The sequence below is a fragment of the Sminthopsis crassicaudata genome, chromosome 1, assembly GCF_048593235.1.
Source record: "Sminthopsis crassicaudata isolate SCR6 chromosome 1, ASM4859323v1, whole genome shotgun sequence".
Taxonomy (NCBI): Eukaryota; Metazoa; Chordata; class Mammalia; order Dasyuromorphia; family Dasyuridae; genus Sminthopsis; species Sminthopsis crassicaudata.
Genome location: NC_133617.1, coordinates 76,224,291 through 76,249,663, shown reverse-complemented (window position 1 = coordinate 76,249,663; position 25,373 = coordinate 76,224,291). Strand labels below are relative to the sequence as shown.

The 25,373-nt window shown below is 37.0% G+C and overlaps 1 protein-coding gene across 4 annotated transcripts in view; it reads right to left on the bottom strand.

Annotated features, from left to right (window-relative positions):
• The window catches only part of HSF1 (heat shock transcription factor 1), a 59,993-nt gene that overhangs the window by 30,812 nt on the left and 3,808 nt on the right, over nucleotides 1-25,373 (bottom strand). The window lies entirely within an intron of this gene.

Here is a 25,373-nt window from a genome sequence, read left to right as displayed (position 1 = left end):
AACTCCCACTGACCCTAGCACTTGAATGGAGATATCAAAACCCAGACTCAAATATTATAATCATTGCAACTCAATCCCTCCTGGCATGTGGGCCCCATTGGCAGTGAACTTTGGAAAGCCTAGTAAAGACCTGAGGTTATTTCTAGGCACCTGCAGAAAGCGTCATGGGCTCATGAGACAGATGGGAAATGCATTGGATAAAATAATGGGCTGGAGGCACAAAGAGTTGAGTTCAAATCAGGGATAAGACATTTTCTAGCTCTGTGACCCTGTGAACCTTTGCCTGCTTCAATTTCCACATCTGTCAAATGGAGATCATAATAGTACCTACCTGTCAAAGCTGTTGTGAGGTTCAAATGATATAATATTTCTAAAGTGCTTAGAACAGTACTGTGCTTGGCACATAGTAGGTGCTTAACAAACACTAGTTTCCTTCCTTCCTAGTTAGACTAACCCATCAAACCCTTAAACACCTGCTTTTACATTATATTCCCCTCTTCTGGGAAGCTAGGTGGCTCAGTTCCAGGCCTGAATTCAAATCTAGTCTCCTACATTTCCTAGCTGTCTGACCCTAGGCAAGTCACTTAACCCATTCTGCCTCAGTTTTTTTATCTGCAAAATGAGCTGGAGAAGGAAATGGCAAACCACTGCAGTATCTTTGTGAAGAAAATCCTAAATGGGGTCGCAGAATCAGACATGACTGAATGAACAATAATCTCTCTTCTGAGAAGTTTGACCTTGCCCTTTTCTTAGTCTTTCCCCCCCCCCCCCCACAGCGTTGTCCTGGAAGACAAATTAGAGCTGCCCCCCACAATGAAACTTGTATTTCAACTATTCTAGAGGAAAGCCAATGACAATGTTTTGAGGAAAAAACATAAAGCAGGAAATAAGACGATAAAATCACAATGTCTACAAAAGCTGGCTAGAAAATTTTCTGCAACAGGGCACAATTTCTAACTTAATTTCCTTTCATGAGAAGGGTTTGCCCTGGTTTCACTTTTCCCTATACTAAGTGGGGCAGTGAATAGAGTGACATGCCTGAAGTTAGGAAAACTTAAGTTCAAATATGGCCTCAGATGTTTACTTGCTGTGTGACCCTGGACAAGCCACTTAACTCTTTGCCTCAGTTTCTTCATTTGTAAAATGAGCTAGAGAAATGGCAAACCTCGTTGTCAAGAAAATCTCAAATAGAGTTACAAAGAGTTAGACAAAACTAAAAAAAAAAAAATGATTCAACAATAAGAGAAAAAATTGATGGATAAAAGCTGAAAATGAGAGAGAAGAGGTAATAAAGAGAGGTAATGTGCCTAAAATGATAAGAGGATCAAGGGCCCAAATAAGAGCACTGGTAGTAGTAAGGGGACAAACTATCTTTTACTCGAGACTGGTGTAATTAATAATAGCTGGTGTAAATAATAATTAATAATATTAATACAGTGTTTTTTATTTGCAAATGAATGTACAAAAAACATATATTAGCTCACTAAGGAGAGAATGGGATATTGTTGAAATGAATGGCTTTAGAGAGGAGAGAGAGCTTGTGACAGATGGTCTCAATTTTTCCTGTAAAATTTGAGGCAAGGTTCTATAAAATACTTTGTAAACCTTTAACTGACGAAGAAATGTTCATTATTCTACTATTCCATCCACGCCATAAGATGATTGTATAGCTGGGAAAAAAAAAAAAAAAAAAAAAAAAAAAGATGCAGACCCTGTTTTCAAGATACCTATAGTCTGAATTCCTCAATGGATCTGTAATTTCACTGGTGTGCGTATCCTCTTCAAAGGTGTAGTTTGTAATCAAAACATATTTTCTCCTCCTGTGGATCTTTTGCCCATATCCTTCCAAAATCCTGCATAGGGAAACACCCTCTGCACTTGAACATTATGTGGGTACCAGTGCAAAGTTCTTTCAGACTATATATTGTCCCTTACTTTTACTATAAAACCAATCTATTTCCTTATGCCCATCATATATCTCTTATGCATTAAAATATGACAGTTTATTTATGCCAATCATTTCATTTGTCTCTCCATTGTCCTTCAGCTTGTTTTCACATTTTGATTCTTGGAAACTGTTGTTTGACATGATTTTCAGACATATAATATTACTACAAGAATATTGATGTGAAATAGATTTATATTTCAAGGAGAAGCCTGTTGAAAAGTGTGCCATTTCCCAAATCCATTCAGTCTTTTTTTCTAACTTTTCAACTGTTAACTCAGGTCACACTGTGTCTATTTTTAATGCCTGGACAACATACATATATAGATAGATCAATTGAATATTACAAAGTACTTCAAAAGGTTTTTGAACTGAAAGAATTTGCCATTTTCTTCACTTATGAAAAATATTCACTTTATTTCTTCTTGAAATTACAATTATCCTTCCCATATTGTAACTTTTCCCCATCACAGTTTGGGAATTTTTTGCAAGTTTTGCACAAGCTATAGATGACTTACAATGGCCAGCATATGACACAGAAAAAGTTTAGAAGTTCAGAAATGCTTAAAATATATGTAGTGTTTAATATCAATGTATTTTATTCTTTGAATATCGTATACAATTTCTTTTTTTAAAGTTATGGTAAGTAAAAAGTTAAAGTTTGTGAAAAGAACACGAAAGACAGCAGATGACACCCCTTAAAAGAAAAATAAAAATTCAGACTTCTCTGGTATGAAGGGAGCCAAAATTTTTTTATGAGATTTTCCAAATTGTGAGGGCACTGTGCTCCTCTTCCCCATAATGTGGAAGGAATAACTGTAGTATATTTTTTGTACTAGATATTTTTGAAAATGAGACCTCTAAATACATTGCTGTAAGGGCTACAAAAATAATATACTGATCCAGAAAGATAAAATGACTGCACTTATGAAAAAATTGGAGCTATAGACAATAAATTTACAAAATATTTTTGATATATAATTTTTAAAATGACCTATTTTGCAAATAAAACATAGTATTTCAATAGTGTCTTAAAGTTTGCAAAGGGCTTTATACATTTTATTTCATTTTATGCTCACAATCACTCTGTGAAGTGGATGTTCTTATTACTTCCATTTTACATACCTACTAAATGTTTGGGCCCTATTTTGAATATAGGTCTTCCTTACTTTTGGGTCCAATGAAAGAAAGTAAAGATTTACTTAATGACAACATTTCAGTTTATAGAAGTATTTCTCATTTTAAAGAGCTAGATATTTCTAAATATGAGTGGATATTTCTAAATATGAGAAATTTGTTTACTATGAACAAAACAAGAATGGTTAAAAGACTTAACGCCAAAAGGAGGTTGAAGTCCTGTCACTGAAAAAGACTAGCTGTATGACCCTGGGCAATGCTTAATCCCTTGTGTTCCCAGCAAATCTATGACTTTAAGCTGAGAAGTAGGTGTTGATATATTAGTAGAAGATGTTTCCTTAAACCATTTGAAGGCATAAGTTCAGTTAAAAAACAAAAACAAACCAAAAGAACAATCCAAACCCATCACACAGTTCCTAAGTAAAGACTGGTTTATAAAAATCACACATTTTTGGTCATCAATTTGTGTGACAATTTTTTAATGATAGTTATTATATAAACAAAACTAGTAGTATTAAAAAAGTTATGAATAGCAATATCCATTATTTTGATATGCTTACAAACAAGATCATTCATATACTATGTTTATAAATTATAAACATGAAAATGATAAAGGACTTTTCAATAAATCTGCATGTATTTTTGTGCTATCATAAAGTCTGATATTCTTAATTTTATTAGAATAGAATTTGAACTACAAATGTTATTTTCATAGATTAGCATGAGAAGTGTTGGGGAATGATAACTTTTGTTTAAAAAAAAAAAAAAAAAAGAGGAGGCTTCCATATTATCACATGCAGTTTGGATATCACTGCCATTATGCCTTCTCAATCAGGTACCTTGTAGCACATAACTAACACACACACACACAGAAAGAAAAAAAGAAAAGAAAATCTAGAGCCATCATATTTGGATTCTTCCTTATCTTTGATGTGAGGCACTTTAAAGAAAGTAAAGAGGGGGGGGGTGCAGCTAGGTGGTACAGTGGATAAAGCATTGATCTTGAAGTCAGGAGGACCTGAGTTGAGTTCAAATGTTACCTCAGACAGTTAACACCTACTAGCTGTATGACCGTGGGCAAGTCACTTAACTCCAGTTGTCTCAGAGAAAAAAAAGAACAGCTGAACCCAACTGTGTGTGTGTGTGTGTGTGTGTGTGTAAAGCTATAAAGAGAGTTTTAGTTTTATGTATAATTCTCCGTTTTACTGTCTATACAGAAGTGCTCATTTTAGTGGATATAAAGTTCATCAAAAATATAGCACTCAAAGTTTTTTTCATTCTTTTCTTTCTTCCTTCCTTTTGAATCACTTTCATTACTTACCATTTCCTAATCTACCAGAAAGCAGCTAGCTATTGTTCAATTATGTCAAACTCCTTGTGACCCCATGGACCCTTGCACACTAGGCCCTTCTGTCCTCCACTATTTCTGAAATCTTTTAGGCTCATGTTAATTGCTTCCATGAGACTATCCATCTCATTCTCTGTTGCCTTCTCCTTTTGCCTTCAATCTTTTCCAACAAGACTTAAGTTGGCAAAAGTGTTAAAATTTCATCTTCGGTATTTTTCCTTCCAATAGATACTTTGACTTAATTTTTTAAAAGTATTGCCTGATTTGATCTCCTTGCTGCCCAAGGAATTCTCAAAAATCTTTCTTCTTCAGCAGCACAATCCAAAAATATTAATTCTGTGGTGCTCAGCTTTCCTTATAATTTAACTCTTACAATTATGTATTACCACTGGGAAAACCATAGCTTTAACTGTATGGATCTGTTAGCAAGAGAGAAGCAAGTTATCTCAAAAAAGGAGTCAAGAAAAAGAATTTTATGTCCGTACCTCCTGTACCTCTTGTTTCTCTGCTAAATTAAAGGAAGAGGTTTTTGAAATCATAATTAACTTTGGCATTGATCATATCTCTAATTCCAAGGCTGTTTTCTTTCATGTTATTGTAGTCAATTTTGGTTCTCTTCTAGCTAGGTTTATTTGAATGGAAAATGTCATTTACTATGACAGAATTACATTCTAAAATTACCACAGAATTGCAGAATAATATAAACCATTCAGTTATTCCCCAATTGACTTCTATCTTTTTTTAGTTCCAGTTCTTTGTTTCAATCAAAAGTGCTGCTTATTGGGTTGTGAGTGATCTCCCTAGATCAAAGAGTAGGCAGTTTAGTGAGTGACTTTTGGGTACAATTCCAATTTTTCCCCCTGAATAATTGTACTTATTCATAGCTCCATCAACACTGTATTTGTACTTGAGTAGCACTTCTAAAAATTGTCACGTTCCTTTTTTGGTCATCTTTGACAATCTGAATGGTGTGAAGTAGAACCGCAGAATTATTTTGTTCTGTATTTCTGTAACAATTAGCAATATGGAGGATTTTTTTTCCATCTAATTGTTGATAGTCTGGATTCTTCTTTTGAAAGCTGCCTGCTCATCTCCTTTGACCATTTGTTTATTTATTGGGGAATGCTTCTCAGACAAGTAATTTAGCAATCATTCATTTCCTGTTAATTTTACTTTTTTTCTGTGATGCTATTTGATACTATTTCTTTACTTTTCTTGAAGGAAGATTCTATTTAAGGCCTTTCATTCCTTGGTCCTGAACCATATTTTCCCATTTTTTTTGGCTGTTCTCCCCTAACACCTTTACGCTGGAGTTTCTGAGTATTAAAAAAAATAAGTTGATTTAATTTGGAGGGCCAATTCATCAAGTTAATTAAACTTTTTAGGATCTGTGACTGATATTGATAAGTAAACTACAATTATCTTCATGGTAGTCTTTGCTTTTGCAAATCATGGGCACCACAAACCAAGATGACAAAGTGTTCCATGAAATGATATTTTTACTTGTTTTTGGACAGGATAAAATCAACTCTGCCAACTTCTTTTCCAAGAAGAATCTAACTCATCCTTCCACAATGATGCAATTTCCTTATGCTTTATGGTTTCATTTATATAGAAAATTTCAATATTGATAAGATTTAATTCTTCCAAGTCTATGTTGATTAACTGATTATTGGATAAGGATGTCACATGGAGAGATTAAGTGCTTATAGTCTATAAACTGAGCAATTCTTAATACTCTCTATCACCTGGAATGTAGAATCCGAAAAGGTCAGAGAGGAATGAAGGTCATTTTATAATTTTACTTCATGGCCAAAGAATTAAAGAGTTTCATAATATGCATTTCTGTGCTTAGATAGTCTGGGTAGCAGATATAACCCGTTAGAATTGTATCTCTTAAGGATGGCAGAACTTGCCAGAGCTTATATTTCTTAAAGTTTAGCTCTCAGGAATTCTAAGCCATATCACTCATTATTCGATCACTAGGCATAGTGACTGATAGACTACAGTAGAGTCTAGCATGAAAAATAAAACAGGAACACATACAAGACAATATGGGATAAAAGCCGTGAGGAGAGTAAGATAAATACATTTATATAACACTGACATTTATATAGTACTTTTAACATTTGCAAAAAACTTAAAATTTTATCTTATTTGATACAATGTAGTACAGAGGCTCAGTTCAGGGAGGCATTGGTATTGAATTAGAACTTGAAGAATGGGTAGGATTTCACCAGTGGAGAGAGAAGGACAATGCTTGAGAAATGAAAGCCCTAGATTTTTATGGGGAACAATGAGTGGTTGAATTTGGTTAGAGCCCAGAATAGATGGACAGGGCAGATTGTGGAAGCCTCTTAATGACAGGCTGCAGTTTATGTACCTCATTTAGTAGGGTCATCCATCAAAATCTCAAGTTGGTACTTCACTGGTATACAGATTCCTTTAATCCATTCTCTATGTGCAGCTGACAATGACAAAGGTAGTATCAATGTGGCAAGAAAGTGGACCTTTGATGCAGAAATTAAGAGTGTGGAGAAATGAAGAAAACAATCCGTCTTATTGAACTTGGAACATCATGACTCAATTCACATCATGGGCCACTGTTTCAGCAAAAGCTGTAGGTCAAACCCATAAAGGAAGTTAACCAGTGGGCAGGGGACACTGGTGAAGTAGGCTTACAGGCCTTTCATAATGCAGTGTTATTAAAAATACTCTCCTGACAACACAGCCATCTGACACATGATAAGGTACCTGGACCAGAGTGCTTTTGCAAGCCCATTCCAACTTCATAAACAAACTATTCAAACTTTTGGCCAAGATGACTACCTGAACAGTGGGAGATCCAGCTCTCTCATGCCTACTCTACAATTCATAGCAGAGTGAAAAATAATAGAGACATCCATTGAGAATTGGCTAGGCCATAGACAACAGAAAGAGGTCCATAAAAACCACCAGCAAAAGTTAGTTAAGTTGGGAGTCTACCAGTAAAATCACATACTAATTAGACATCTATGGCCTGCAGGGTTCTGTGTTTAGAGGCAGCAAAAGTGGAAGGCTGTCCCAAAATAGCCCCAGGGTAGAAAAATTGTTAATTCTAGAGCAGCAGCAACTAATCTGAGAAAGTTCAGGTATCCAGAGGTCCCTATTACTCTGTCCTGGAAATACAGCTCTTTGAACCACAAAAAAATCCAAGGGGACCTGACTCTGGGAAGCAAAGATTGAACAAAAAACCCAGGTGATTAGGTAAGAGTTGACCATAACTCAAAAACCCTGATATGAGCCCTAGTTAAGGACTAAAGTTAGAGAGAAGAGACAGCTAGTTAATATTAAAATTTTTTGTACCTTTTAAAAAACTCTAAAATGGTAAAAGTAATTCTATAATAAGCAGGGACTCAAAGGGGGAAAAATGAATTTTCCATAAGGACTACATGAATATCAAGAAGAAAATGACAAAACATAGTAAATAAAATAAAAGCTGTGGAGGAAATATTTAGGAGGATAAACAGTTCAGAAGAAAAAGTGGTAAGCCTAATTAATGGATTTCTTGAAAATCATTAAAGAGCAAAAGAAAAATAATTTTATGAGTCAAAAATATTAAAACAAAATCAAGTGGCTGAAAATTTTAAGAGAAAAAAAGATATTTGAACAGCTAATTAAAAAATAGGTAAAAAAGAAATAGTTTAGGAACCACAGGATCCTCTGAAAGACATAATTAAAAAAAAAAGAAAGAAAAGAAAAAGAAACAGTCTGGCACTACTGAATGCTAGTCTCTGAGGTCCAGGGAATAGAAATGAAAATTTTTGGGAAATTATGAAGCCACAGAACTACTCTTTTTCTCCAATTCAAGGAAAAAATGTTGACAGGAAATACTTGTGCGTTTTAATTTTTTTTTTTTTAGTACTAAATTCCCCAAAGTCTTAATGCACTATGGCATGCAGGTGACTTTGTGTTTTAATGCCAGTGTGTGCAAACTGTGGCAGGTTCTACCATGATATGTTGGAAAGGTTCTGAGTGTGGTTCCAGACTAGACAGTTTGTAAGGAACACCTGGGTTCCTTATGGAAAGGCTTATTGCTGATTGGCCATTGATTAACAAATACTTTTGTGTCAGCAACTCAAGAAACGAAATCTTTATTCAGTGTCCAAGAAAACATACTATATTTCTGGAGAAAGAAAATCACACTAATCTTGACATTAAAAAAAAATTATATATGAAACCAGGACTGAAAACTAACTTGCTCATAAAAATGATCACGTATGGAATAACTGAATATGAAAGAGAAGAAAAACTCATCTTACTATTCCTCTTGGATCTACTGTGACTTTCCAGGTGATTTGCATGAGCCACAATCCTTAGAGAGGAGAAAATTGTACCAAATCTCCTTGTATCTGAATCACAAATCTCCATGTCAATTAAACCAAGTGGCATTCACAGACCATGCTTGCTTGAAGACTAAAATGGGACTATTGTGGAAGATGGACAAAAATATTGGGGCTTAAGGAGATATCCTGGAAAGCTGTCACATACTCTGATATATATAAACAGAAACTTTGGTTTTTTTAGGCTTTATAATGGCTTCCCTAAAATCTTCTAATGCTTCCTCATTGTGAAGAAGAGATGCTGGGTTGTTGAAGGCTTTGCCAACAAAGAGCCAATATGGCAATTCTTAGTCATTTGGAAAGGCTCGAGTATTGATTTGGTGATAGATTGTATAAGAACCAGGCTAGTAAAGTGTTCAGATATCACAAGATAGTTGCCCTGTCACATCATAAATTTTGTAAATAGATAGTAGAGCTGTGAACTATGTTTATAAAGTGACTACCAATACTGATGGAATCTATATAGATCCTTGGGGATCCTAGGAGACTTATTACCTAATGACCTTCTCCAAGGATCTGCCTTTTCTCTCTATCTTTTTGGGAACAAAGACTGAACTATCCCTCTCTAAGTCAACACCCCAAGTGGGACCCTTCATCACATTCACAGCTTTGGCTACCATTCCTTCCTCTTAATCTAATCTCTTATCTAATAGCTTCTTGCCTGCTACCTAAAAATATTTCATGTCTCCTCTACTCTCAAAAGACTCTCATTTGATTCTACTGTCCTTACAACTATCAGCCTATCTTGCTCCTTGCTTTTCTGCCAACTCCTTAAAAATAAAGTCTGCATGGATGCACATGTGTGTGTGTGTATGTATGGTACCTTTTTCTCTCCTAACTCTTTCCAATCTGGTTTTCTACCTTATTATTTAACTGAAACTGGTCTTTTCAAAATTACTAATAATCTCCTAATTGATAAATCAAATGTCCTCTTTTTAATCGTCAAACTTCTTGACTTCTCTGTATCAGTAATTGGCACTTTTTAGCCACAATTTACTTTATGCAATCTCAACTGAGCCCTCAGTACAGAAAGGCAGTCCTTTTATACCTCTAATTGATTTACTAATCTTCCTCAAGAGAGAAGCTTTTTCAGATCTTTTCATACTTTCTCAAATCTCTTATAGCTAGTCCCCCCAATTCCTTCCTTCTTGAGATCCTTGCCTGAAAAAAAATTAAGGCCATTCCCTCTGAGCTTCCTCTTTTCCCTTTCTTGTACTTGTACTTCCCAAATGCCTTCTACTATATCTCTGACTTCACTAATGTTATATTTAACATAATGGGGAAGCCCTTTTCTTTGCCTAGGTAAATCTTTCTCTTTGTACAAGGGATCTCATTCAATCCTGTCCCTTCTAATCAAACTGAGCCTTCTGTCACTCAATCTTTCCTTCAGTCTCTCCCTGTCTACAACTTTTTCTCTATTGCCCACAATCATGTCCATGTTTACTCATTCTGGTTAGCTGTCTCATACCTCTCTCTCTCATTTGCACCTAAAACTCCTTGAGAAAACCACCTGCAAATGGAATTTCTACTTCCTTTCCTCACTTTCTTCTTAATTCTCAATATTTTGGATTCTGAAGTCATCATTCAACTGAAACCAATCTTTTCAAAGTTATAAAAGATTTCTCAATTGAAAAGTTTAATAGCCTTTTCTCAATCCTTATTCTCTTCGACTTCTGACCTTGTCAGTTTCCTTTTCCTCCTTGAGACTCTCTCTGTATTCTTTAGATTTTCAGGACACTACTCTCTCTTGCTTCTCCTACCTATAAGATTGCTCCTCTAGTCTCCTTTGCTGGATCTTCATCCAGGGCATGCTTGCTAACTGTGGCTACCCTTCACAGTTTTATCCTGTTTCTCCTAAATTCTCCTGATTCAGTTACTGATGATTTTCTAACCCTCCTCCTGGGCTCCCAATGTAGCCATCATTCTCACTCTCTCCAGTGGAATTTGTTGCCAAGTCCTGCTGACCGTTGCAGTATCTTTCAGGTATTATTTTCTCTCCTCTGACATTACCACAACCCTGGTGCAAGCCCTCCTCTCCTCATATCTGTTATTACAACAGCCTGCCTCAAGTCTCTCTCTGTCCTGGCCCAAAATGACCCTCTTAAAACAAGGTTTGACCATGTCAGCTCCCAGTCCCCATCTAACCCAGCCTTCTCGCCTTCTAATAACTTTACTCCCTCCATGGACTCTGTGATCCAGTGATGCTGATCTTTTTGATTTTCAAAAGCAAGACTCCATCTTCCACAACTCTGTATAATTTTATTCAATGTCCTCTATGCCTACAAGGCTCTCCTTCCTCATTTCTACCCACTAGTTTCCAAGTCCCAGATAAAACCTCACCTTCCACAGGAAGCTTTACCTTCTCTATTGAGTCTCTTCATTTCATCATTGTTTGATCAAGCTTGTTTGGATGCTTTTGAATGCAATCTCCTCCTGTAGACTGTGAGCTCATGGAGAATAGGTACTGCCTTTTGCCTTTCTTTATATCCTTATCACTTAAAATTGTGCTTAGCACACAGTAAGTGCTTAATAAATGTTCATTGTTTGACTGTCTTCTGGATACTTTCACGCCTTGGATTCTTCTAAAACTGTTCCCCTCCCATCTGACCATTACTTTGCTGGATGTTCACCCTTTAATGCCCTGAAACTGAGAGTTTCTCTTAAGGATCTATCTGGGACTCTCTTTACTCCTCATACTAAGTGATCTCATTAAGCTTCCATTTTTTCCCAGTACTTAATAAATATTTGTTGCTCCAACCTAGCTACAAACCACTCCACTTTCTCTTTTTGGATTATATATCTATTTGAAGATTTTTTTATTCTATTTTTTTTTATGTGTAATGGTATAAGTTTTTTTTTATCTTTTTATGCATATGGTGTATGAAGTCCACTGTCCTTTGATGACCTGAAATGATGATTGACTGATACATACAAAAAACAAACAAACAAAAAAAAAACCCCCCACCATACCAAAAGTTCAAAGAGGAAGGAAAAAAATGTCAACAGGCACCCTGAATGAGTTAGATCTTATATTAAGAGTTTTGGGCTTCTAGCAGTCAAGAGAAAAAGAAAAACACATTCTATATACAATTTTTATCTAATAAAAGGAAGCTTGCAAAGTTGTGTAAAAGACCATAAGTTTTCCTGGCACAAAGTCAACTTGACTCTTCATTCTTTAAAAAAATGGAAGGAAGAAAGGAAGTTTTTCAATTCACAAAAAATCTATTCCTTCTTTCTGGGGATTTGAACTGATTGATACCCCAGGCTATCACAATGGGCAGGCATACCAAAGCACCCCATGGGAATTACAAATAGACAAGACTGAGAAAGGACATGCCCTAGGTCAGCCTGATGTCAAAGCCCCAAACCAGGCAGGTTTCATCATTCTTGAATGCCTTCATCTTTAGAAGGATCAAAGGCACTTTTTATTTGTATATTGTTCTAAATCACAATATTGAATTACAGAATTGAGAGGGACCTCAAAGATCATCTGGTTCAACATTTCTTAACTTGCTGAAGTAGTCTTTAGATGCCAATTCAAATATTCTTTCCTCCATTAATTCATCCTTTATGTCTCAATGAGGAACAACTTTTGCCTTCACACCTCACATAACACTTTTCATGTTATACTGCTTACAGCTCTTTCTTATTACTCTAGTAGATTTTAAACTCCTTTAAGTAGGAAGTATGTCTCAAACTTTGTTTTTCTCAATGTTCAATAAAAGGTGTTGCACAAATTAGGTTCTTAATAAATGTTTGTTTAAAGATATCACAGAAGAATGGACAAGGTGAATGGGGGGGAAAGGGATGCCCCAGCTAGGATGGGATGTGGAGGGAAGCTGATATCTTGACTTGAGAGCAAGGCTGCTCTCTTAGGTATCCTACTGAAAGGAGAAAATATCAATAAACTTCTGGAGGTTGAGACTACTCTCTTAAGACAGTCTAGGATTTAAAGCTCTGAACCTCAGTTTTTAACACACCTCTTGAAGTCAGTATGTAATGGTTGTGGGGTGATGTCATCCTCCTGGTTAGGAGGCATCACTTCATTGTCCTCCATTTTCCAGGAAAAGTTGGGAGGAGGTTACAAAGGAGGAGGCAGGTAACTGGGGAGGTCCTTCAATCACAGTGAACCCATTCTTTCTCAGTCCTTCCATCTCCATATCATCCTATAATCTTCAACCCTTTGTGGCTAATTATCATGAGAAGGTCACCCTTCAACACATGCTTCCACCTCACTCTTCTTAAGTCTTTAAGATCCATTGTTGACCCTGCTCTCTCTCCAAAGTTACCCCTGAGATCTTAGTTGCCAAATGCAATAGCCTTTTTTTGAGCTTTATTCTCCTCAATCTCTGCATCCTGACATTGTTGATCACCTTCTTCTTTCTAGGTTTTTGGGACACTATGACGACCGTGTTAGTACCCTGGATACCTTAGAATCAGCTGGAGTCAGGATAAGCAAATCTTTATTCTTGGTCTTTAGCAGTAGAAGTGAAGGGGAGGGAAACAAAATCTCTGCAACCTCACCTCCTAGTCTCAGGCTCAGAGTGAGTCTGGTTAGTCTTACTTCACCTCCTAGCTCCTCCCACAATTCTCTGTATACACCAAAAGATTGGGCCAGCACAGTATAGTGGGAAGGGACATTTTCCAAGCATAATCTTATAGAGTATAGTCCAATTGGTTAATAGCCTCAAGTGCTCAATTGTCTGACCTCAGGGCATTGACTCAAGAGTTTCAGCCCTTCTCAGGACCCCATTTTGTCCTTTTGGTTCTTCTACCTGACTGCTTTTCAGGCTCCTCTGCTCTATATTCATGTACATTTTTACGACCTCAAACCCTAATTGTTCCACAGGGTTTTATCTTGGGTCCTCTTCTGTCTTCTTACCACTTCACTGGGTGATCTCATCAGCTCCCATGGATTTAGTCACTACCTCTATGCTGATGATTCTCAAATTTATTCACTCTGTGCCAACCTTACTGATTGCTGACTTCTCATCTCACATCTCCAGCTGCCTTTCAGATATCTCAAACAAGATGTACAGTAGGAAGCTTACACTAAATATGTCCACAACAGAATTCATCTTTCTCCCCTAAACCCTTGACATCTGTAACTCCTAACAAATCAATATAGAAGGTAACATTATCCTCCTGGTCTCTCAGAATTATAACCTAGGTGTATAACGTCAATAAATTTCACTGGCTTCTTACTGCCTCCAGGACCAAAAATAAAATTCTCTAGAATTTATAACCTCGTTCCCTCTTACCTTTCTAGTCTTCTTACATCTTACTGCTTTTCCAGAAATATGATACTCCATCTCTAAGCTCCATATACTTTCTCTGCCTGTCCCCCACCTCTGGATTTCTGTCTTATATAAAACATCTTTCCCAACTCCTTTTAATTCTAGTGCGTTCCCTCTCTTACATTTATCCTCTATAAAGACTGTTGGTATTTTTATTTGCATGATGCCTTCCCTGTTAAACTGTCAAGTCCTTGAAAGTAAGATCTGTCTTTTGCCCTTCTGTACCCTTAGTGCTTAGTGCAGTATCTGGCACATAATAGGTACTTAGTCTATTTTTAGAGATGGACTGACTCCTTCATCCCTTATACCTAGTGAATTCCCAATTTCTGTTATTCCTGAGATTTCTTCACAAAGTCCCCTGCATCCACTCCTTTCTCTTCATGTCTACTGCTACCATTCTACCTCACCTCATCTTAAGATCACAGCCTTGTAAGTCATCTGCCCACACTCACATTTTACAGATGAAAAGACAGGTTCAGAGAAGTGAAAGTAACAAGGTACCACTGGTAAGTCTTAAGTGGCAATGGAAGGTTCCACCTTAGGCCCTTTGTAAATTCAGTATCTCTCCTCTCACCTAAACTTGTGGCATAGATTCCTAAAGAATCTTCCTGCTTCCATCTCTCCTGCACAAGCTACTCAATTAGGCTTCTGAAAGCATGTCATTTCCCTTCTCAAAACCTTTTGATGATTCATTCCAGCTTTAAGGAATAAAATTTAAATCCCATGGCCTGGTAATCAAAAGTATTTATTTTTCCAGCCTCATTTCATACGATTTTATATTCTATTTTGATTCTATTTATTCATCTTATTGTGTCTGAACTAGACCAAATTCCATGAAAGCTGAGTCTAAGTGTTAATCAACTGAATCTCCTTTGATGTAGCCAAGCACAGAACTCTGTACAAAGGAGACATCAGTAAATGAACGTTTGCAGAATTGCATTGAATCAGTCAAATGATCAAGTATTAACCAGCTGTCTATTAGATACTAGAACACTAGATACTATGAATAAGGCAAGAAATGCCACAAGTTCTTTGGAACCACAATGAAATCTGGATAGGACGGCAAAGAATCTCTCTCACCATCCCCCCTAAGTACATAGCCCCAGTTTAGCAGAATCAGTCAGGGTGTACCCTAAGGGATCAGTAACTAAGGAAATTTGATCAACAAAGCACCCAAATTTTTCTTCTGGGAATCTCTGAGCCTATTTAGTTAGCTCTCGATTTGGCTGAGACCCCTAAGGTTGCTTAAGGCATAGCTCAAAAAAGCCAAGGAAAACTAGGAAAACTAGTTTTCCACAAAGCTTAATAATTTCAGATAATCTTAAATGTTCTATCCAAGAGCTCATATACAATCAATGAATGGGATGAAAAATCAATTTGCAACCATCTCTTGATCTAGTTAATAGAAGCACACAGTATGATGCATGTAAGGTGACAATTTTGAGCTATCTTGAAGATGATGACAAGAAAGATATAATAAAGAATATCTCCCTAGATTTTGATAAGGTCACTGAGTCTTTCTCATTAACAATTTAGGAAGGGGCTTTCCAACATTTGGCAATTGTAAAACCCTGGTAGGTGAACTTTTTTGCCTTAAAACCCTACCTTTTCCCATTTCACTGCAGCAGTGAATCACCAGATTTAGAGAAGTCATTAAGATCTAAGTTCATGGCTTTGTTTTTGCAGACTCTCAAGTTGAAAGATGCTTCAGAAGTCATCTGGTACAAACCATATTGGAATAAGAACTCTCCTCTTTAACACAACCAAAAGGTGATCCTCTCATTTTTGTTTAAAGACCTCTAGTGATGAGAAATGTGGCAGTCTATTTACCAGTTTCATCTCATTCTGGGGTAACATTACTGACGCTATTGGTACTAGACCTGGAATCTGAAAGACCTGAGTGCAAACTCATCTATAGACACTTAATAACTATCTGACCCCGAATAAGTCACAATCTCTGACTACTTTCCTCATCTGTAACTAGTTTCCTCATCTGTAAAGCAAGGATAATAATAGTAGCTACCTTGAAGAGTTGTTGAGAGGATAAAATGAGAAATTTGTAAAGTGTGTTGCAAACCTTAAAGTGCTATATAAATGCTAGCTCATATAAGACACACCATACTGAGCAAGAAATTCTGTCAACCATTCTCTACAGAGTCTTTATGTAGAGCTCACAAAACTGTACTGAAAGACTGACAAAGCTGAGGGAGTAACAGGGAATAGATGGCAAAATGAGTGGAAGGGACAAGTGAAACATTTAGGAATACAAATAAAATCAGGAAAATTAGGATAAGACAAAAATTAGGAAGGAGAAAGAAGATCAAGGGCTGCTTGCAAAGATGGCAACATGAAAATTTCCAGCCAAGTCCACTTCTTCTAAGACCATCCCAAGACCAATGGAAAGTAAGGCAAGGAAAAACAAAGGATCAATAGACAAAAAGAAACTTCAGGTGGGTAATCCCCTCCCCACCTCAAAACAAAGGAACACAAAAACAAAAAGTCAGAATTACAAAGGATCTTGCTCTAGGTCTGATACCCCATGTCAAGGGGTGAAAAGATGCCTATCTCAAGTTCCAGGTGCAGAAGGCCTGGGAGCCCAGCTCCCTCAACTATATCCAAGATAAAGAAAAGGAGTTGGGCCACCTGATTTCCAAATTATCTACCCCATTTATAACTTCAGGAAGAGACAGGGCACAAGCTCTTTAAGTTATCCAAGACAAAGAGTCCATCATTAATAAGGATTGCTGCTGCCTTACTCCAAGCCATCTCTGCATAAGAAAAGGCAAAAATGAGATCCAATCTGTACTACTGGTGGGAACATTCACATCAGTGAGATTAGTGGAAGTAACTCCAGCATTTAGCAAAGTGTTAGGTCTTAAAAAAAAAAAAAAAATTCAATTCTGATAGATGACTAATCCCCAAGTCAATTAATGTTGCCAAATCCACTTGAATCTAGGCCTCCAAATCAGGAAAGATTCCAGTTTTAGAATGAAGATTACTGGCTCTTAAGAACATGGGTTCAAATTCGTCTTCTGATGTCAGTTTGCTCAAGATCATACCTTCACAAATCACAGTATTCCTAGGCTTCAGTTTTTCAAGTTAAAAATGATGCCTTTTGGGCTTTGGAAGTCCCTTTCAGTTCTAACCAAATCTATCCCAATCCTCTGATCCCCTTGATCTTGGCTCTAACAATGAGGAAAGGAAAAGCAGGTCACTTGGGAAAATTTAGGGAGTTCTGAGTCAAATCATCCATTTTAATTGTAGATTTCTTTTAGAATACTGCTAGTACGTGAAATTCAGTCTTTCTAACTTTATTGCCCAACCCAGTGAGGAGTCTGGCCCTGGTCCAAAGGAATATTTGGAAGGTTTTCCATGATTTCTGCCAGATTATCAGGATAGGTCTGGCCAATTCCAAGAATTTAACATCAAAGAGTTAAGAAAAAAGAAAAAGAACTTTTATCATACCCAGTAGTTGACTGGGTAAGAGCAACAGGGTTATGTCTCCTACTACAAAGAAAGCTGTATAAGGTCAGGAAATCACTTTATTTTACTGCTCTCCTACTCTTCTTTAATTTTTTTCATATATGACTTATGCTCCCAACTGGACCAGAAAACTGGGAATGTAGCCACTTGCTTTTGTGTTGCCACATCTGTTCATCTGTAAATGGGGATAGTATATGCACTACTTACTTGACAGAATTATTGTGAGTAAAATAACCCATAAAATTTTTAGTATTATGTGAATGTAAGATAATTGTATCTTTCATCCTGCTTGGCACAGAGCTGGGCACAGTTGTTGAATAGTTGATAAGACCACATTTCCTCAGAGAACAGGTCTGAATCTAGTGATTTCTCATTATCTTTACTAATCACCTGCATGGAATTAAGTGCTCAAGCTTTATTTATGAATGTGAAAAAGTGGATAATGATTCTGAAGTTAGGATTGCAATCAAAACCAGTATATAGTTCTGACACAATAGACGGCCATTTGGGGATTAAAGGAGTGACAATGAAGAGATAGTGAAAACTAACAAAAGGCTAGCAAAAAAGGCCTGTGCCACATATTGAGCAAGAAATATAATAATTTTGAACCTAGACTATAACCCCAAAATTATATGAAGTCCCCCAAAACACCTTTCCCCCCATCTTCCCACCTATTCCTTACATACTGCACAATCCTTATGAGGAGCCTATGGCTTTTTAAGATTGATTATCTTTTCAAAAGATGCTTGCTCCTTGGAAGGAAAGCTGTTGCAAATCTGGACACCATACTATGAAGCAGACTCATCACCTTGCTGACAAAGCTATGTCAAAGCTGTACTAGTAATAATGTATAACTGTGAAAGTTGGTCAGTTGAGGAAACAGTTTAAGTTGAGAGTTGTAGGATCAAAGCTTTCAAACTCTGGTGCCAGAGAAGAATTTTGAGAATCCCCTGGACAGCAAGGAAATCAAATGGGTCAATACTTAAAGAAAAAATTAATTTAGACTATCCAACAGAAGGACAAATACTGCAGATTAAATACTTTCCCGACATATTGAGAAGGCAGGGCTCATTGGAAAAGACCCTCATGCTGCTTAAGATTGAAGGTAAAAGGAAATAGGAATGATAGAGAATGAGATGAATAGTGTTATGGAAGCAATGTACATGAGCTTGAACAGATTTTGGGAAATAGTGGAGAATAGAGTATGCTATGGTCCAAGGACTCATGAAGAGTTGGACACGCCTGAACTAGGGAACAATAACGTCCATAAAGATGATTCAGGAAAAAATAATAATGAAAAAAAAGGCAGGTAATATGTAATTTAAGAAGAATGAGACTGGCCTCAAAGGGACTTTTACAGGATCTATAAATCCTTCTCTTCCTTCAAGGTCCCCTTTTTGCACAAAGGCTTCTCTATTGATTGCAGCCCACAATGATACAAAATTAGCTGTACACTAATTACAAGCGGTCTTGTATTCTTTAATTATGTTACTATGTTTCACCTCACCTAGAGTGAATGCCCTTAGAGAAGGAAAAAGACTACATTTCTCTCCTCTCCAGTATCTAGCATAGGATTGAGACATGGGAAATAGTAACTATATAATTAATGCATCTACAAGAGGAAGGGGTAGGTGGATAGATTGGGATAAATTTAAGTCTTCTCTGTAAAATACTGTTACAAGAAACAATACAATGAGTTATTTTGCAACTCTGCAAAGGACCAAATTAAAAGACAAAAGGCATTATTAATGATACAATCCAGAACTAGGGAAATGATCATCATAGGATCATAGATGTAGAACTGAATGGGACTTTAGAGATCATTAAGTCCAAAACGCTCATTTTTTAAATCTAATATTATGCTCAATTTTATAAAGTAAAGTGTATCCAGAGGCAGGAGAACAAGATGAAATGTCTAGAAACCATGGCATATTAAAAATGGTTGAAAGACCTGAGAAAGTCTCTAGGTGTTTTCCAAACCCCTCTTTGATGATAAATTGTCAAGACCTTACCCTTTTAATGAAATAAGCTACACAATCTAGGCTTTATTAACTCTTATTTTATTAAAATGGATGAAAAATGTATTATAATTTTAGCTCACACAAATCAAATAAAAAAGCAATATAGATGTCTACTGATAAAATATTTTATGACATTTAAGAGTATGAAATTTAAACCAAACATTTCAATTACTGAATTGTTTTCAATACCTTCAATACTTTAAAAATTGCAGTTTTCTTGAATATCAGCTTATATTTTTATTGTGAAATAACATATGGTATTTAACATCCATACAATGATTAATCAAGATTATTCACATTTTATGTCAAAGGCTATAAACACAGCAATAACAACTCATGAGTCATAAACTTATGCTGAATAACTGATGTAAGATTCAAACAGGCCAATTCAAATCTGACTTTGTGTATGCTGGATTACTCTTCACACTACATTTACTGTCAGCTGGAGTAAAATTTAACATCTTGTTCTTTTGTTCACTGTGACCTAACTTTTATTTTTTAGAAGTAGATATATTTATGCAAGATTTTTTTTTTCTTTGCTGAAGCAATTGGGTTTAAGTGACTTGCCCAGGGGTCACATAGCTAGGAAGTGTTAAGTATCTAAGGTCACATTTGAACTCTGGTCCTCCTGACTTCAGAGTTGGTGCTCTATCTACTGTGCTACCTAGCTTCCCCTGTGCAGGAATTATTTTAAGAAATATTTAGTAATTCTGATCAATGCTTTTTAATCTGCCCCCACAAGGGTGTATTGTGTTTAGGAATGTTCAACAGTTTAGAATAATATGATTAATTTGATTTGATTTGATAGAAAGTGGGATGTTTGGCTCTTCTTGGCTTTCAGCAAGCTATTCCTTTTAGAAGGGGTATTGTCAGCACATGGTAGGAATCAAAAGCTACAAGAAGACACTCTCAGCTTTCAGTCATTTGCCCAGAAGTAAAGCAGCCAGAGAGCAGGTACATGGTGAAGGGAAGGGGTCCCTGCATGGTGTCAGGAAGACTCTTCCTAAATTCAAATCTGCCTTTAGACACTACCTAGGTAATCCTGGACAAGTCACTTAGCCCTTTCTGCCTGTTTCTTCATTTATAAAATGAATTGGAGAAGGAAATGGCAAACCACTGCAGTATCTCTGTCAAGAAAACCCCACATAGGGTCATGAAGAGCTAGACATGATTGAAACAACCGAACAACAAAGTAGTTAGAGGTTTTGGTGTGAGACATCAAGAGATCACAGTCCTGGATAAGGCCTGAACCTGGGATAGTAGTCTCTGTGGCCTGCCCCTTTCCAAAGTCATAGGTGGGATAGCTGAGTTGAGATTCTGGCAGTCCAAGGGCTCCCTAGTAATGGCTGGGTATGGGGGAACTAGGGACCAAGGCCTCTTGGACGTGGATTTTGTTTTTAGAACCATTAGGACTGAGAATAGAAGGGGGTCAGGACATCCTAAAAGATACTGATAAAGTTCTGTTGTTTACTCTGACCTGCTTTTCTAACATCGAATTTTTGTTTTGTCTTAGTTTTTCTAATCTTATGTGCATTCCTAACTGCCTCATCCGTGTCTTTGACTTAGTCCATTCTCACCATCCATTCTCAATGCTTCCCACTGATTGGGCACTCTTTAATATTTGAATATATTTTGACCTGTAGTACAATATCTGTATCCCAATTCCCTCCAATTGGTTTAAATGACAACTGAAGAAGGGATTGGAATTATTCTTTCTGGTTTTAAGGGAAGCACTCTAAACTTCTTTTTCCAGGTGCATTTGTACTTTAAAGAAACTTCTATCTTGAAGCCTTGCTCTCTTTACTGGTAACCACCTGCCTGGGGATTACTTCTTTAAAAACGGTGCAGCCATGTTTGACTTCATTTAGGCAGTCTCTGAATTACTACTTTTCCTGCTTTTGAAATGCCTTACCCTTTTAGAACACCAACTCCTTGAGGGTAGGTGCTATCTTGTTTGCTTGTGTGTGCTTAGCATAATACCTAGTACATGGTAAAGCCCTTAATAAATACTTCATCTTGAATGGTAGAGTTCTTTATCATTGCAAGTATTTAAACAGAGGGCAAATGTCATAGATACTATAGAAGGGGTTCCTGCATTGGCTGGACAATTGAATCACATGACTTCTAAAATTCTTCCCACCTCTAGGCTTCTATGAAAAGCAACAACATTTGCAAACTTCTTTTCTTCAAACAACTCTGTGAAGATGGTGATCTAAAGCCTATCTCTATTTTATAGATGATAAAACAGAGGAATGGAATGATTAAGTGACTCCTATAACTAGTAAGAAGCAGAGGCAGGATTTGAATTCACATTTCCTGTATGATTTTCTTTTCTGTGAAATGAAGAGATTGGACTAGATGATCTTTAAGGATACTTCAAATTCTACATTCTTGTGTGTAATTCCAGATCCAGGATTTTTCAAGTGTTCCATGCTTGGCTCTTGGTCCTGGAGAAGAGTCTGCTGTCTATTTGAGATAGTTACCATGTCTTTTTTCTGAACCCTGGGATGGGGGAAGTAGTCCACTTAAGATCCCTCCCTGTTTTAGGACACCCAGTCAAGATTTCAAGAACCCCTCAGTTATACTTCATTTCACTTTACTCCCTGCTCTGCAGAGCCATATTTTTCTTTTCTCCCCAGTTCTAGGATCATGAACTAAGTCAATAAGCATTTAGGTACCTACTATGTACCTGTTATAAGTGCTAAGCATAGGAACCAAGATGGAACCAATTCTGCCACTGTTCCTAGAATAAGAGTGTCATCTATTCTCCACTGACCCTAAGAATTTAGAAACTTGCCAGGCCTCTTCCATTAGAATATAAGCTCTGAACAGGTAAAGAGGACTTGTATCCACAGCACTTAGTAAGACTTCATAAAAGTGTCTTCTTTTATTCACTCATTTTTTTTCCTTTTTCTTTTTTTAATCATAGCTTTTTATTGACAGAACATGTGCATGGGTAATTTTTCCACATTGACCTTTGCAAACATTTCTGTTCCAACTTTTCCCTTCCTTCCTTCCACCCTTATTCACTCATTTTCATTCATTGACCACCAGCAGCAGTCCTATTCTTGACCTTTAAACTGAGCTTCCTCCAAATAAAGGTGATAATAACCAGTATTATGTGCATCAATACACATAATGGATATCATGTATGGATGCAAATTGTGAAGGAAGGAAGCAAAAGATTCAAAGCAAACCATTCCAATGTGAACAGAAGTAAAATGTAGTTTCTAAGAAGCCCAGCAAAACAAGTCAGTTAAATAGTTGTAACAGTGTCCATAGAATTGATACTGGTACCAATCAATGACAATAGTAGAAACTTAGCTCTTCTGTCCCTTGATGAAATCAAGAGTAGCACTGTAGAATATCTATGAAATAGAAATCCATTTTAAAAACTTCTATCTACAACTGAAACCACAATTAAAAAAAAATAATCTGTTTGAGGTTGAGAAAATGCTTTTCATACAATATCTTAAACCTCACAAAAATTCTGTGAGGTGGTTGCTCTTATTTCCATTCTTTTTTTTTTGGCAAGGCAATTGGGATTAAGTGACTTGCCCAAGGTCACACAGCTAGAAAGCATTAAGTATCTGAGGTTATATTTGAACTTAGGTCCTCCTGACTCTATGGCTGGTATTCTATCCACTGTGCCATCTAGCTACCCCTATTTCCATTATTTTCAAGTGGTGGATTTCAAACTCAAATCCTCCTGACTTAAGCCCAGATACAGTTTTTAACTACACTACAATGTCTGCTCCTTCTAAGAAAAATAAAACCCCATGGGTCTACTGAAAGTTCTCAGACAGCGGAGGCTCTCCTTGTTTCAAAAGTATTGAGACATTAGTCTAAGACTATCTCAGTCAAGAGGCTTCTTCTCTTTCTGGCTAAAATGAAACAATATAAAATGCATAGCTACCTCACATAGAGTATTAAACAGGGCTGAGGACAAACAAGCCTATTGATACTACTTCCCCTACTGATAGTAAAGCTTTTTATTCCACTTAATTTAACTTTTAGGATTTGGATGATGTTCGCCTAACTTTTATTGTTTTGGATTTTCTTGGCAGAGATACTGTGGAGTGCTTTGCCATTTCCTTTTCCAGCTCAGGAACTGAGGCAAACTGGGGTAAGCACTTTGCCGTGGGCCACACAGCTGGTAAGTGTCTGAGACTAGATTTGAAGTCTGGTCCTCCTGACTCCAGGCCCAGGGCTTTTTTGGTACATCATCTAGCTGCCCTAGCTGCTGGGATTTTAAATAAGAGCTTATCTAAATCTTCACTTTGTAGGATACTTCCTGTTTGGCTGAACTACTAGCAAAGAAGGGCTCCTCAGGTTACTGACTTATCCAAAAGGGATCTTTGCAGCTAATGATCTTGAGTCATAGAGCCAAGCTACTCCTGAAAAGTGAGTGATCTTTCTACAATGTGACAACTTTAGAGTACCAAACTCAGAGAAAGGTGAGCTAAAAAGCCAGTAGGAACTGGAATACATAAAATGGGACAAAAGTCTACAGAGAGCAAGATGTTGACAGTTATTATAACAGACTCTCATATATCTACCCATTCTCATTTTGATCATAACTTTAATGTCATTAAATTAGTACTAGGTAGTCAACAAGATGGAATCACATTTTAGAGGGAGAAGGGGGACCATAAAACTCCAGATGACTTTGGATATTCAAGAAAGAGGTCCTATATTCAATGGAGTATTTATTAAAAGGGTGGGAATGAGAAAGAAATAACAACATGTCCTACTTACAGGAATGAAGCAGTCATTATAACGTGTCTCTCTCCTCTTCTTGAGGATGGTGATTCAGGCTGATTTCTCCCAATACAGGGATGGGCAAAAAGGGTTAGAATCCCATGTTTTTTAGAGGCCACCTAGGCTATTTCTGTTTCCAGATAGGACTGACCCCCCTAATCTCCTGGATATAAGATTGTCATTCCTGGAAAAGGGCCGTCCATTCCTTAACAAGCTTCACTGAAACATCCACTGAGATGTTAGGTAGAATAACAGACTGCAGAGTTATGGGCTGATACAAATCAGTTGTGGTCATTTAGTTTCCTGGTAACCTTATGTATCTTTGTCTTCATCCAGGGCAATCTGCCCTGGAGGGCTTAGGTTCCCACAGCCTAGCAGGAAGGGACTTGGGATAATAAATTGTAGAGAGGTTCTTGACTAGAAGTCTTATTCCTAGAAGGCATAGCAGACTCTTTGGCCATAGAAACAGGAGGTGGTATGCTGTTGTGAGTGTTGGGCTGACAACCTCAGGCACTTTTGTGGTATGATGCCTGGCTTGGTTCAGGATAAGACTTTTGTGTTGCCTGTACCAATCTGCATTCCTTTTGTGTCTTTATTCAGCACTCATTTCTGCATTGTCATCACTGGCACTCAATCAGTCATCTCACGCACCAATCCCAGCCTAACCAGGGTACTGACTAAGCAAGATCAGACCACAGGCTACAAATCAATTTTGGTTCCAATCCTACTTTGCATTTCTACAATAGGAAGAAAGGGTTACAATATAAAGAACAAGAGATGAGGCTGGCTGGGAACTCTGAGAATACTAGTCATTTTGTTCACTTTAGTTTACACAGTATCCATACTTTTATGAATCTTCCAGGGGCCCTAGATACTATCCTCTCAGTTTTTTCATAACACTAACTATAGAGAAGAACCCCAGATATAATGAAGGGGGCTCACAAAACTACTAGGCCACAGGAATTACAGCAAAGATCTTTTAAAAAGTTTCTTTCAAAT